Genomic DNA, 16,426 nt, shown 5'->3' on the forward strand with positions numbered 1-16,426 from the left:
AGACCTGTAGGTAGACAATACTGGACTCACTAATCAGCTTACATTTGATTAAAATATGTTAATGTGTGACTAGTTGAAACCCTTTCTAGACATGACAGTTATTACTCTGTTCCTTCAAGTTGGTTGTTCTGTAGGATTGAGCTGGTGTATTAATATCATTCATCCCGCTGGGGTATTGTTAATCGATTTTTCGTTATTTGCACTTTCTTCAGATAATTTTTCGTATGCTTCAAGCCCCAAGCGTTCATTCACATTGACAGACGCTGACACACAAAAGGAGGCATGTTCACCAACATTTTAGAACTCAGCACAAGGGCTTAATTTGTAAAATGATGAATGCCGGGGCCCAAACAGCATCTCATACGCTGGCCAGCGCAACTAAATGTCAGTGCGCTGAATCCCAGGGATGAGTAGTTCGTAATCCACCTCAGGCCTCTTTAATCCACTGCCAGACACTGCCTGCCCCTTTATCTCACTCTTTCCCGCCACTGCTTTCTCCCGCAGTGATATTATTTATCCTGTCCTTCTCTTCCTCCTTCTTTCCCGCTTTTCCTCTCTTGCTCCTGGGAAATGTCTGATGCAGAAAAATAAGCGCCGGCCTCAAAAATGAGTGCCTGTGGCCCCCACCAGCAACCACCGGCTCAAATTAAGGACTGCTCAGCACCCTTCCTCAGACATTTATCAAGAACTCCAGAAGCCCATAAATTATCGCTGGATACACAATTTATTCTTTTAGTTGACTTAACAAAAACAGGCTAGCCACCAGGAGCTGTTGTGCACTGGTGTCCACTGAAAGCCTTGTATGTGCGACTAAAATTGTTTTATAACATTTTAGGGTGTTTCTCTCCACACATGCCATAGTAAATATAATTGTGCCCAGACGATCTGGTACCGAAAAGTAAGTCTTTCAGTCACTTTGGTTACATCAATGACTGAAAGACAGCGGTACTGCACTATAGTAGACAACTTCTAGCAAGATTTTTTGTTTTAGACCTACAGACTTTTTGCATTATATTGTCTGGTGATAGAACCCTTTGTTAGGTGTGTGAGAAGGGAGGAACGTGACTGCATGCAAGGATGTAGTAACACATCAGAAGGGGTGTGAACTGGGAGTCCATCCATGATCATGACAATCTATCATGTCTTACTCCATGGTTAGTATTTGGGATTCTACTGAATTTAAATTGAACCCCCGAAGTATAGTTAACCAGGCTGAACTTCTGTTCCTGTTACTATGTGGCTCAAATATGTTTCAAGTTTGTTTCACTAAGCTTGATACAAAGGGATTACCATTTACTTTGATTTAATTAGCTGTTCACATTTGTTCTATATATTTTAGGTGGTGCAGTGCTTATAGCTCTTCATGTATTTGATTGTTTCTAGATATATTAGTGCCCAGTTTAGTGAACTCTACCTCTGTTCAATGGGTTGGTATAAGGGCTCCCTTTGATGTAAAGCACTGTCTGTTTCTTTTAGAATGTGACTTTGTAAGAAATTGGGTAATTAGTTGAGGGGGCGGAAGCTTTGTCAAGGTGAACCACAAAAGTCAATGAATAAACGTGTGCTTAACCCTCTGGTGGTTTTACACATAAGCAGTCATGCTTAACTTAAAGGCAATATGTAAAGTATTCATGCAACTCACAAATAGCTCTGCCTTTCTCCTGAGACATCCGGGCAGCGGAGTTTAGCGCTGCCGCTGGAATAATCACCAAAGTCCTTTGCCGCCATTACTGGCGAGCCCACAGGCCACGCCCACCTCCTAGAGGCCACGCCCCCCGGCTACTCTATTTAGGACGCTGAATTGTAAGCGTTCACCAGATGCTCTGAACTCCTGAGGCGGAAAGCCGGGAGCCTGACCACACTAGCGATTTTTAAAACAATTTGAGTGTCACTAATATACTGCTTTGTTTTACCTGCACCACGTCTTTTGAGGCTCTGCCTTTCTCCTGAGACACCCGCGCAGCGGAGTTTAGCGTTGCCGTGGGAATAATCACCAAAGTCCTTTGCCGCCATTACTGGCGAGCCCACAGGCCACGCCCACCTCCCTGAGGCCACGCCCCTACCACCCCTTCCCCTTACAAGATAAAAATGTGCATCTTCAGGAAGCGCAGCGGACGAGCGCAGCGGGAGCGCCGTTTGCGCGCCGAAGGCGCGCCAAAGGGAAGCCCGTCTGCGCCCGTCCGCGCCTGGACGGGCCCAGGGCCCTTAAACTCTGTAGGAGCGATTACCTACACGCCCGACTTATTACAGTCTTTACGGCCCCCTGTCAAACACACCTGCAAAATACTATCTAACCACAGGAACGACAGTGCCGCATGCCATGCATGCAACTTTCATCTCGACATCCCGCAACTCTGTCGGCCCAGACCCAATGACCGCAAGCCAGCTCGTTCATGGCTTCTTGGCAGTCTGAACTGCAGGTCACTCTGCAAACATAAAAGGGACATTTTCGATCTTCTGTCCGACAACTCCTTAGATGCCCTCTTTCTCACCGAGACATGGCTACATGCTAGTTCTGGCCCAGACATCGCCGAAGCCCTACCGTCCAAATATGCCATCATTCGACAAGATCGAACCACGGGAATTGGAGGTGGGATAACAGTCATCTTTAAAAAATCGCTGCAGTGCACTTTGGAACCCATTCATTTACCTGCCTGTGAGGTGGCCCTTTTCAAACTTCAATTCCACCCGACCTTCACCTTCACAGGTTTTCTGATTTACCCTCCACCCGGCCCCTCACTTCCTTGGGCCACCCAACTAGTGGATTGGATCGCCTCGGTAAGGGTGAATTACAACAATCTATCTATTGTGGGCGATCTAAACATTCATTTCGACGACCCTTCAAACAAACCAGGCATTAACTTAGTTCATGACCTGGCTGCCATGAATCTCATTCTATGGAACTCAGGCCCAACTCACAGAAGGGGACACCTTCTGGACCCCATCTTTTCCAGCCTTCCCCAGCTACAGTGCCAACAGGCTCTGCCCTTAGATTGGTCAGACCATTTTCTAACAAAATTCCACCTTGGAGACCATACAGCCGTCAGCCCACTTAGCGGGACTAGTAAGTCCCTCAAAAGAAATTGGAAAAATCTAGACATTAACCACCTCATGTCCATCCTAAGTTCGACCCCACCGGAGGAACTACTAGACACCAGAGACATTGAAACTGTAGCCACCAATATCAATAAATGGCTCTTGGATGCTTTAGACATTTGCCTGCCCCTAGCTCACAAAAAAACCACCTCCCACAACTCTCCTGCCTTATGGTACAATGAACAACTGAAGGTTTCTAAATCAAAATGTAAACGATTAGAACGCCTCTGGAGGAAAGACTACTCCCCGGCGGCCAGCTCGGACTATAAAAGCGAGCTCAAGCTCTACCATAAAGCCTGTAACAAAGCAAGAGCCAACTATGTAGCCAAATCCATATCTGAAGCTACCAACAAGTCTAAAATTCTTTTTAATCTTGTAAAAGAGCTAGCAGGCGGTAATACATCCGCCAAACCTCTCCCTCTCAACAGCCACCAATGTGAGGAATTGGCGAAATATTTTACATCCAAGATTGAGACAATCTATCAGGACATAGCAACACAACATCAGGCTCAATCCAAAAGTGCGCAAAATCCCAGCCCCAATACAGATGACATCTATGTCCAACCTCCTCTGTCCTACGCTCCACTTACTTCGTGGCCCCAGATCGATGTCCAAGGTCTGCGGGACATCTTAGGGAAGGTTAAATCTGGATCTCCTACTGACCCCCTTCCGATCCCTATACTCCGACTCCTGGACACTCCTCTTCTTGCCGTGCTATGTCAAACCTTAAATTTATCTCTTTCCACGGCCACGGTCCTGCCGTCCTGGAAACACGCCATGGTCTCGCCCCTTCTCAAAAAACCATCGGCCGAACCCAAAATCCTGGCAAACTTTCGCCCAATATCCCCCCTGCCTGTCCTCTCCAAAATTTTGGAGAAGCACATCCATGAACACCTAGCCAGATTCACAGAGACAAACAGCATCCTACACACTTCCCAATCGGGTTTCCGCACCGGATTCTCAACGGAGACTACACTACTTGGAGTTGTGGAAAATCTTCGGCAACTGGTGGACAAGGGAAACACAGCTGCGCTGATTCTACTCGACCTCAGCGCGGCGTTTGACACCATCTCCCACGACATACTGCTCGCTTCCCTTTCCAACATGGGCATAAAAGGAAAGGCACTAGACTGGATTGCATCTTTTCTCCCCGTACGGAGTTCCACAGGGATCAGTATTAAGCCCCCTACTTTTTAACCTCTACGCAGCCCCGCTGGCCCAGATCGCTGAATCAGCTGGTCTGAATATGTTCACATACGCTGACGACTTCCAAATCGTTTTCTCACTATCAAACGATAACCTTGACTTCCCTTCGCGCTTACAGACAGGTCTTAGGAACATCTCCTCCTGGATGAATAAAAACATGCTTAAACTGAATTGAACTCATAAACTACCAGGGCATTCTTAGTGACTCTAGACGGTTCCTGTAAGCTTCCCTGCACGCTGTTCTGCAGTCCTCCCGCCGCCGCGTTTGTCATCACCGCGGCCGCCGAGAGGAGGACTGCAACTCCCAGGGGGCAGAGCGCTGAAGCCGCGCATGAAGATTCCAGCGCCAGGAGGCGCTTAAAAGCGGACACACTCCTGGCAGAGCGGGTGCTCCTCATAAACTACCAGGGCATTCTTAGTGACTCTAGACGGTTCCTGTAAGCTTCCCTTCACGCTGTTCTGCAGTCCTCCCACCGCCGCGTTTGTCATCACTGCGGCCGCCGAGAGGAGGACTGCAACTCCCAGGGGGCAGAGCGCTGAAGCCGCGCACGAAGATTCCAGCGCCAGGAGGCGCTTAAAAGCGGACACACTCCTGGCAGAGCGGGTGCTCCTCATAAACTACCAGGGCATTCTTAGTGACTCTAAACGGTTCCTGTAAGCTTCCCTACTCGCTGTTCTGCAGTCCTCCCGCCGCCGCGTTTGTCATCACCGCGGCCGCCGAGAGGAGGACTGCAACTCCCAGGGGGCAGAGCGCTGAAGCCGCGCACGAAGATTCCAGCGCCAGGAGGCGCTTAAAAGTGGATACATTCCCCGTGTCGCGGGATCGCGCGCGGGACGCGCCGGGAGAAGCCCGGGACAAGGGCGGGACCGTCTGCAGCCGTCCGAGGCCTGGAGAGGCAGGGCAGGGCCACCCCCCTGACAAGCGTGACTCTGGTTAGTGCACTATTGTGCCATTGACTTTTCATATTGACTATTGTTTTGGCTGTGAATCGTACAAATGCGCATCCCATGGGGGAAGGAGTGGTAGGAACTATGGATGCTTTTTTGATTAGAGCAGGTTCTGTATTGCAACGCAAGATAAGTCTAGCAGAAAAACGGCTTTCCCAAGGTTTAGCTGAGGCACAGAAAAGATCCTCATTGGGAGCAATAGCCAGGTCGCCCGCTGTAAACCTCAATCCCGAACCACTTATTAGGGGGATGGGTCAGGCCTCAGGGTTGGGTAGCTCACAAGATGATATAAATATTTCCATTGATGACCCAAGTGAAGTTGAGTACGGAGGGCTCCCCAATGCTCCCTTATCACCTTCTTTTGATATGGCTACACTTGCTCCTACTGGTACTTTACCGGTTACACTAAATCCCTCACGGTTGTCAAAAACTCCTAGGACGTCCGTCACCACTTCATCTGAGGAAATTACTCCCAAGTCTACCCCTTCTTTGGCAGCAAGACTTCGCTCTCACCGCAGAGTGGCAGAACACAAGGTACAAGGTCAGGGCACAAAGAAAACTTTACCAAATCCTACTACTAGAAACAAACCAAATAGTAAGGAAGTCGGGGGTGCGAGACCAAAAACTACCTAAACTACCTATGCTACTGTTAGGGTTAAGCAAGGGCCTACATTACAATCTATGGGTACTCAAACAGATAGCTTTATCCCACCACTTGATGTAGGGTTAGAAAGAAGGTTTGTCACCTCAGAAACATCACTCAAGGACTCCCTAGAATTATTGTTTAAGGGAACAATGGCGGAAATCGAAAAGGATCTGGTAGCAAGCCTGTCACAATTCACTGTGAGAATTGAGCACATGTGTAAAAATCTGAGGATGGTGGGGAATAGTTCTAGTTTTAGTTCTATACACCAAAAGAGCAACCTCCCACCATCATTCTTGTTAGTAGACAAGGAAGCGGCAAGTTTGCTGCTACCCACAAAAACCCCAGAAAGGCCTGCAAAAATAATTGGTGGGGACAAGGACACAAGCAAGGTGGGGCAAAATACTGGAAGTACAACTGGCTTACCAACCCAGGGAAGCGCCAGCAAGGTACCAGATAAACCCAAAGTGTATAGCCCGAAAGGTACTGACTTGATGCCAAGTTGCGATGATTTGCAATTACCACCGGCATCTTCCCCTTATGTAATCATCTTAGCTGGGGTACCCTCATTGAAAAGAAACCAAACTGAATCTTGGTATAGCCTACGAAACAAGGTTGTCGATTGGCTAGTCAGATTTAAATGATTTCGACCGGAGAATAGAGAAGATATCTGATGGTTCGCAGAGTGGGGTGGTTGTGTCACTCCTCAAAAAACATCAGCGGAGATTGTGTGGTTATCAACCTTAGACGCCCCTGTGGGATTTCGGACCGGGGGTGTGACGCTATTGCGGGGTTCTCAAAAAGATTCGCACACACTGGGGTACTGGGTAGTGCAGGTTTTATTGTTTTGTACAAGCGTCGTTTGCGAACAGGCACTCTGTAAAAGGGTAGGGGTGAGTCCGCCTCCTCCGTTCTGGCCCGTCCTCCTGTTCCTCGCCAGTCCCAAGGTCTTCTGGGCGTCGTAGGCCTTTTCCCGGCCGTCCTGCTGGTCTTTTGGCTCCGGTATCCCAGAAAGGAAAGAAAGAAAAATGTACGTCTCAGTACTAGTGCTGGGATAAACGTCTCACGGGTAAGGGAGTGAGGGGAATCACACGTGCAAGTTCCAAGTCTGACTGTGGGACGTGAACCCTTGAGAAAACACCAAGGGTGTGCAGGGATGCTTGCTTTTAGGCGGGCTTCCCTCGTCTACCCCCTCCCCACGTTATGTTGTCGGACCGTACCTGGGTGAGCCACACTTCCGTGTTAGTGTGGCTGGGCGATGCGCGTCCCGCAGAGCCCCCTGGCTTCTCGCGGTAATCCACCTCAGGTCTGCTGTCTGGTCCCGCCGCTGGCTTCCTCCTTGGAATCGACCTGTAACTCTGACTCGTCTCCGATTCCGTCCGGCTCCACCTTCCTGCTCTCTCTCCGTTTTCCTTGTCCTCCGACCTCCGATCTTCCTCCGTCCTCCGCTCTTGATCTTCCTCCGACCTCCGCTCTTGATCTTCCTCCGACCTCCGATCTTCCTCCGTCCTCCGCTCTTGATCTTCCTCCTCCTCCTCCGTCCACTCTGCTCCGCTGTCTCTCCACTCGCTCCACCAACCTCCAACTCCACCTCCGGGTGTCTCGCACACCTGGCTGGACTCCGGAATGGGCTTTACGTCGTCGGGACGGGCGTGGCGCCAATCCGTCTCCGCCCCCTTAAAGGTGTAGTCCTGTAGGTGCACCGCTGCAGGATGTCTCCGGACGATGTCGGGGGTATGCCACGCCTCGGTATTCTGTGAAGACAAAGTAGACACATTACTAGGCATACCAGGGGGGCCCTCGTCGGGGTCCCCCGCGTCACAGCCCCCAACAAGCAAGGAGGATTTGGAAACAATGTAGGAACCCCAGGGTGAAAGTACGGTTATTAGCGTACTTCCCTTCGTATACTTCTACAAACCAAGGCATGCAGGGGCACCAAGACATCAGCTTCCCTTTACTCCCCTAGAAAATAGATTTGAGGAATTTAACACTCTAGAGGAGGTAGATTGACTTACCACATTATATTCCTCCATACCTTCCCCCACTAATATTAGCGTGGAGTCTACTGTGGGCAGAATGTCACAATCACTGTCCTCTCCGCAATTGGTGGAAGACGATAGTAGGCCTGCCATACTCTGTGGGGATGGCACATCGAGACCAAATGTTAGTGACTACAGAAAAATGGGGCTAGACCCAACACTGACTAGAACAGGGTTTTCCACTTCCCAAGTTGACCAACAAGACTTAACTTCCCCTACACACAGTAAGAATCTTGAGGTCAAACTGCTGTCTTGGAATATTGCAGGATTATGCAGGAACCTCCGGGACAGAATCTGCTGTAATTACCTGGACGAAAATGACATAATACTCTTACAGGAGACCTGGGCTCTGGATATTCCACATAGGGTGGGATATAAAACTTTCTATGGTGAAGCCACCCCTTCTGTAAGAGGAAGGGCTTCTGGGAGCTTGGTGATCTGGATAAAAATTGATCTTCAAATTGAAGTCACTCCGCTTTTTATTGGATCTCGTGATTTGTTAGGGGTAAAAATAATGACCAGAGAAAAAAAGAATGTCTATTTAATAAATGTATATAATAGGCCCAGCCCCTTAAATAAGGAATCTGGTCTGATAGACCAATTGGACTTCTTTCTTAATACTCTGGGTCCTAACTCACAAATAATCATAGGAGGGGACTTTAATTGCAAATACGAGCCAATATTGGGATTAGATGGTTTATTTGATGAACAAGACAAGGCTAACAATATCCCCGCCTTAGATAGCAATGGGGTGGTAAAATGTACTGTTGCGGCAAGCCAAATCTTACAACTAACTGTAGGGCATGATTTAAGGGCTTGTAACGGTCGTTTCCAGTCAGATAGACCAGCGGCCCCTACATTTTGTAGAGGAAATTCCAAGTCCCATATAGATTTCATAATGGTCTCCATGAGTTCGTGGCACCTAATTGCTGATTTTAAGGTTGGGTATAGGACTGAGAGCGATCACTTACCGCTACAATTAACCCTGGATCCTCAGCCTTTTAAAATTAATACAGCTACAGAAATAGCGCCCAAGGGGTATGATGGTGAACCCCAGATAAGTAATAACAGGCGTGCAATAAGATGGCCATATATCTTAGCCAAGGAGACATCTATGACATGTATTTACAATACCTTTGCTGATAAAGTTGCTACATGCCAGGATCTCACCTTAGGCGATCATGGAGTACTAGATATGCACCTTAATTTAGTTGATGCTTTAACTCCTCTTCTGAGCAAAATCTATGAGAAGGGGGATAGATCTCATAACATCAACTTAGAACATGGTAATCCATGGTACAATAAAGAGTGCCGTGTAGCAAAGTCTCTCTTGATCCAGGCAGTTAAAACTAAGGACTCAAAGGGAATCAGAGATACCAGACAAGCATATAAGAAAACCCTCTCCTACACAAAGAAAGTTTGGGATGAGGAAATCTGGGCTGATCTACTTATGGCAGCAAAAATGAAGGATCAAGCCACTTTCTGGAGCCTAATATCAAAAGGAAATAAGTCGGGCAGATCCTGCAAGGACACCTTCCTTGATGAAAAAACATGGAGAGATCACTTTCTTAAGTTATACTCCCTAAACAAAGAGGGGTTCCCCATAGCTGAACAGGTGGTTGACTTGCCATTACGGACTACTACTCTATACTTCAGCTTAGAGGAGACTGTACAGGCCATACAGGCCATCAAACCAGGGAAAGCCCCGGGACCTGATAAGATCCCTGGCGACCTACTCAAACATGACATTGAAGTTTGGGGACCATATATTAATTTCCTATGTAACTCCATAGCAGCAGGTACTCCAATTCCGGAGTCCCGGAAGGGGGCTGAAATCATAACGATTTTTAAAAAAGGAGATCGCTATGATCCAGCAAATTATCGCCCAATCAGTTTGATAGATCTTATTCAAAAAGTGTATGCCAGACACATTTTAAATAGGCTTTTAGAGTGGATGGATGATTCCCAGATACTATCCCAATATCAGGCAGGGTTTAGAGCAAAAGTCAGCACTGTAGACCAGGTCTTTAGGTTTACCTGTATTGTTTGGAAATATATCAAAATTAAGAAGGGCAGTCTGTATGTTGCTTTCATGGACCTGAGGGCTGCGTTCGATCTTGTCCCTCGTACACTCTTATGAGAAACATTAGCAAACATAGGGGTACCTGGTGAATTACTTATAGAATTAATTAGACTCCACACAGAGAACTACGCCAAAGTAAGATGGGGGAAGGGAGGGGAGCTAACACAGGCCATACCAGTGAGACAGGGCGTACGCCAAGGCTGCGTGTTGGCACCTACGCTGTTCACACGTTTTGTTAACGATATACCTACGTACTTGGGGAACTGTGTAAATGATTCTCCAAAACTAGGGGGTGAATTGATTCCAGCATTACTTTTTGCTGATGACACCATCCTCATTTCACAGACCCCAAAGGGACTCCAAAATTTGGTGTATTGCTTTTATAGTTACTGTGTGGACAAAGGATTGGAAATATACAGCCTGATTCATCATTCTCCCGTTTTGCGAGCCCCTAATAGCGATTCATAGCGAATCGCTATTAAGGACTCGCAAAACGGGATGCATGTAGAAATTGCATAAAGAAATGCGATTCCTACATATTCCTTATTTGCGATTAGCAAATTGCTAATCGCAAATAAGGAATAACTCGCCATTCATTCCTATGGGCCAAAAGGCCCATAGGAATGAATGGGGAGTATTCCTTATTTGCGATTAGCAATTTGCTAATCGCAAATAAGATAGCGATTTGAAGGGTGCCAGGGGTGTCCAAAGGACACCCTGTAGCACCCCTCAAATGAATTTTTACACAGGTGTTGCACACACACATGTCCAAAGGACATGTGTGTGTGTAACATGCAACTCAGAAAAATGCATTTAAATGCATTTTTCTGAGTTTTCGCAATTTACCACGAGGTCTGACCTTGCGGTAAATTGCGGCCAGAAATTGCGAATTCGCAAAAAAAAATTGGATGATGAATTGCATTTAAGGAATCTCTAATAGAGATTCCTTAAATGTAATTCCTCGCAAAATTGCGAGATCGCAATTAGCGATTTTTGCATTTGGGATGCTGAATCCCAAATGCAAAAATCGCACTCGCAAAGGGCCAGATTCTCAGAATCTGGCCCTTTGCGAGCCGATTTCGCCTTCATGAATAAGGCTGTAACTCTTCAAAAACAAAGTACATGTCCATAAATCCCCAGAAAACCTTTAGGAAAAATCTGGCCCTAAACAACCAAAATCTAGAACATGTGGGGAGTTTTAATTATTTGGGAATAATGTTGGACAGTAAACTATCCTGGAAAGGGCAGCTTGAAAAGAGCAGGATAGCCCTTCGTCAGAACTCAATGCCCGTTCTAAAAATTCACGGTGGAAGCCAATCTAAGGCCATCACCCCGGCCTTGAAAGTATTCAAAGCTAAGGCCCAATCAGCAGGACTCTATGGGGCTGAGATTTGGGGTCCTTCCTGCAAAAAGAATTTTGAACGGGATGAAAACATCTTTATACGGAGGTTGTTAAAAATTCCATCTAGAACCCCCCTAGTTCCTGTGTTTTTGGATGTTGCTATCAAACGTACAGATGGCCTCGCTATCTTAAGACCTTTACTGTACTGGATTAAGATATGGACCACCCCAGAGTTGGTCAACCATAGATGTGGCTTGGTAGAAATTATGCAATTCAATGGCCATAAAAACATCCCTTGGTTTAAACACATTTCTTTCTGGACAAATAGACTAGGTTTATCCCATTACTGGGATGAGCCTCTGTCTTTGACACCCTCTTGTAAAAAGATTTTAAAGTGTGCATTCTGGTCTCATATCAGTAACCCACTGGTGCAGGGCACATCTTTTGGTACACTCACCCAAAAGTTCTTAACTTTTAAAGATACTGTCTCTTTTGAATCCCTCATGGATGAGATTGGACCACCAATTGCAAAAAGCTTATACCTACAGTTTAGATACGTGGTCCTACAGATTAATGCAAATACATCCAGGTGGGGGGGGGGGGGGGAATGCGGGTACTTCTCTATGTATCTCTTGTACTCAGCAGGCAAAAGAAGATGACATTCATCTACTCTTCTTCTGCCCGTTATATAAGTTGCCCAGGGTTCGCTGGATCAGACCTATATGCAGGAATATGGGTGTTAGGTCATGTAAAGATGCTGAACGCATACTGAAGACCAATACTACACAGGTGATTGTGTTTTGCATATCTAGGTTTCTATATAACGTTTTCTTAATCAGGAAGAAGGCTAGGCTCAAATTATAGTGTAACTGACCTGTCTATTTAACCTCTGCTTGTAAATATTAAGTGCTGCTACTATATTTTAAACTGGCTTTTAAATGAATTTTATTATATTTATGAAGTAAATCGAATGTTTTTAGGGCATAATTTATACAGCTGATAAATTGCATATCCTTATTCCCCAAAATTTTTGTAAATGGACTATGGAGTTATTAACAATATGTAATGTTTTTTTTTTATCTTGTGCTTTTATGGCTAATATTAGCCGAAATAAAGTTAAAACGAACGAACGAACGAATGGAAGGAAAACCGAGGTCCTGATAGTAGGTCCCAATCAAAACCTCTGGAATTCCAGACACTGGCCATCCGAAATGGGCCCTCTGCCAACTCCATCGCATCAAGTCCGTAATCTAGGCATCACTATTGATAACGGCCTAACCATGGAGCCCCAGGTGAACAATCTCACAGCTACCTGCTTTACAATCCTGAGATGGCTCGAAAAAATCATATGGATGCTCCCGGACGACACTCAAAAGACAGTGATCAACGCACTAATTACCTCCCGCCTGGACTATGGGAATGTCCTTTATCTGGGGGCATCTCAGGCAGTCATGAGGCGCCTCCAATTGGTACAGAATGCTGCAGCAAGACTGCTTTGCAAATGCAACAGGGGAGATCGTTTGTCCAGTCACCTAAAGGCGCTCCACTGGCTAAAAATTGACAACAGGGTCAAATTTAAGACTCTCAGCCTCATGCATAGGATAAAGTGGGGCAATGCACCCAGATACCTTCAAACCCTCGTACACACCTACACGCCTGTCCGATGTTTGAGATCTGCTACTCAAGGCCTTTTTCGTGTCCCCAAAATATACCGTGTGAGGATGGGGGGCAGATCCATCTCTCTCCTAGGCCAGAAGCTCTGGAACTTCCTCCCACAATCTCTCCGTTTAGAAACTCGGTACACCCACTTCCGCAAGGCCATTAAGACCTGGCTTTTTAACCAGTGACCTGTTTAGGTTTTCATCCCATTTCCCTTTCCTGTCTCTCTGGTTCAGTTTTCTGTCACAGCGCCGGGAAGCCCTTTTTGGGTATCTGTCGCGCGTATTAAAAAAAAATAGCAATAAAGTATAAGCACAACACAAGAAAAATGGCAATCAATTTAGAGAAGTAGAGTAAATTTAGGAAATTAAAATGACACCTAAATGACAACCATCCAAGTAGTAGAATCAGAGATATGAGTCTTTAAAGGTTTAGGTGCAAATAGCACTAAAAGCAGAAAGCATCACTCGCAGTAATCTGGTCATGCTGGACCTTGGGAAAGTCAAAAGATCATGCCTACCCTGATGGAGCATGGGTTGAATACAGGGACCAAGTTAGTCCGACTTTAGAGTTACCTTCTCAATTCTACGTGAAGAGTTCTATTCGCATTGAAGGGGACCATAAGTAGGTTGTAGTTGGTGAGAGAAGCCGACCACTGCTATAGTGCAAAGATCCAGTTGCTGTCAGCACAAAGAGCAGGTATCGCTGGAGCTATGCGATGGCGTTGTCACGGATGGTCACTGTCAGCATGAAGAGCAGAATCAGATGAAATTGTAGCTTCGTATCAGCAGTTCTCACAGGTAGCCAATTCTTGGTTGACAAAAGGCAAGGGCAGGCCTGGTGTCTGGGTCCTGTGTGTGTGTTGCAGGCAGAGCCCTTTGAAGTGTAATCAGGGCAGGGTACAGCTCCTCCCCAACCATCCTGTCAGGAAGACCCGCTCCCTTTACACCTAGGCCTTCTATGTTGCCATGTCTGGAAGCAATGCACAACCAGCAACAGGAGAGTCATTCACAGTCAAGTGACCCAGGCCACTGGCAGAAAGGGACAATTGTTTTGGACACAAAAATGCCAACTTTCAAAAAGTTGCAAAAAACACAGTTGATGGACAGAATGTAGAACAATGTCATACATTCACCCGAGTACAAGGATCTGGGCCTAAATCCACTGTTTTTTTGCACTCCACACCACCCTGGGTTAGACACTGGCTATATGCAAATCAGCTCTGACCCTGTGCCTCATGGGAACACCACACCACTGGAGTCAAGCTATCCAGGCTGATGAAGGCTGATAGCCAGAAACCGGTCTTTGGATGCTTGATTCCGGTCTGTGTGGTGTGGAGTGCAAAAATACGATGGATTTAGGCCCAGATCCTTGTACTGGGGTGAATGTATGACATTGTTCTACATTCTGTCCATCAACTGTGTTTTTTGCAATTTTCACCCCGAGTGTGCTGGGTATACTCAGACGTGAGTCCCAGGATCTCCACACCACTGGAGTCAAGCTATCCAGGCTGATGAAGGCTGATAGCCAGAAACCGGTCCTTGGATGCTTGATTCCGGTCTGACAAAGACATGGCTTGGTAGTTCGGACTGGACTGTTGCCATGAGGCACAGGGTCAGATCTGATTTGCATATAGCCAGTGTCTAACCCAGGGTGGTGTGGAGTGCAAAAAAACGATGGATTTAGGCCCAGATCCTTGTACTGGGGTGAATGTATGACATTGTTCTACATTCTGTCCATCATCTGTGTTTTTTGCAATTTTCACCCCGAGTGTGCTGGGTATACTCAGACGTGAGTCCCAGGCTCTCCACACCACTGGAGTCAAGCTATGCAGGCTGATGAAGGCTGATAGCCAGAAAACGGTCCTTGGATGCTTGATTCCGGTCTGGGAAAGACATGGCTTGATAGTTCGGACTGGACTGTTCCCATGAGGCACAGGGTCAGAGCTGATTTGCATATAGCCAGTGTCTAACCCAGGGTGGCGTGGAGTGCAAAAAACCGCTGGATTTAGGCCCAGATCCTTGTACTGGGGTGAATGTATGACGTTGTTCTACATTCTGTCCATCAACTGTGTTTTTTGCAATTTTCACCCCGAGTGTGCTGGGTATACTCAGACGTGAGTCCCAGGCTCTCCACACCACTGGAGTCAAGCTACCCAGGCTGATGAAGGCTGATAGCCAGAAACCGGTCATTGGATGCTTGATTCCGGTCTGGGAAAGACATGGCTTGGTAGTTCGGACTGGACTGTTCCCATGAGGCACAGGGTCAGAGCTGATTTGCATATAGCCAGTGTCTAACCCAGGGTGGTGTGGAGTGCAAATAAACGATGGATTTAGGCCCAGATCCTTGTACTGGGGTGAATGTATGACATTGTTTTACATTCTGTCCATTAACTGTGTTTTTTGCAACTTTCTAAAAGTGGCATTTTCAAAATTGCACCTTAAAATTATACTTCACCATTAAAGACGATCCAAAATCAAAACTCTTTTGAATGTAATCAGCAAATCTCTCTCTTCTCCCAAGCTGAGGTTAGCACTTATTCATTGAAATAAGGTAACCCAATGTTAGTCTTTGGGAGAGATAGGCCTTGCACCAGTGAAAAACAACTTTGGCAGTTTTTCACTATCAAGACGTGTAAAACTTAAAGAGCCATTTCCTACTTTTTGCATGCACCCTGCCCTAAAAGCCTTTCAGGCCTACATTAGGGGTGGCTTACAAATATTTAAAAAGAAGGTTTGGGCCTGGCAAAAGGTTTACTTTGCATTTAAAACTGCACTACAGGCTGTAATGGCAAGCCTGATACACGTTTTAAAAAGCAACTTTTGTGGCTTGCACAATGAGTTCTGCTGCCCAAAAGTAGCACTTACTTTACAGGTCTTGGATGTAGATAGTGCCAGTTACTAGGGACTTGCAAGTAAGCTGAATTTTCGAATTAGGGTTAGGCCAATTTTAGCATGTTTTTAAGACAAGAGCGCAAACACTTTTGCACTGATTAGCAGAGTTAAAAATGCCAACAAAAATGATTTCAGCAAATCAAGGGAATGAAGGCAAAACATTTGGGGAATACCATGCCAAGGAAGTCAAGTGTAAAAAAACTTCTAAAAGGAAACATTCATCCTCAGACATAGAGGTCCCATACCTTGATCTTCACTGATCACTGGTGGTGGTTTCTGAAATTTGCATTACTTCAGCAATATAGAATGGGGATGTGATTCATGTTGGGGAACTGACACCATTGATCTCAATAGAGAGTAAAGGTAATTTGATGTAAAAGGTAATATAAAAATATTTTCTCGAACAACAAACTTAAAAAAAAAAATATATATATATATGATATGAAAAAACACATGTCGAGTAATGGTTCATATGTACTTATATATGCTACATAAACACGACTTAAAAAAAAAGAA

At 46.1% G+C, this 16,426-nt stretch overlaps 1 protein-coding gene across 1 annotated transcript in view; it reads left to right on the forward strand.

Annotated features, from left to right (window-relative positions):
- LOC147728887 (uncharacterized) overlaps positions 1-16,426 on the forward strand; it is a 386,974-nt gene that overhangs the window by 52,780 nt on the left and 317,768 nt on the right. The window lies entirely within an intron of this gene.

The sequence above is a fragment of the Lissotriton vulgaris genome, chromosome 3_1, assembly GCF_964263255.1.
Source record: "Lissotriton vulgaris chromosome 3_1, aLisVul1.2, whole genome shotgun sequence".
Classification (NCBI taxonomy): domain Eukaryota; kingdom Metazoa; phylum Chordata; class Amphibia; order Caudata; family Salamandridae; genus Lissotriton; species Lissotriton vulgaris.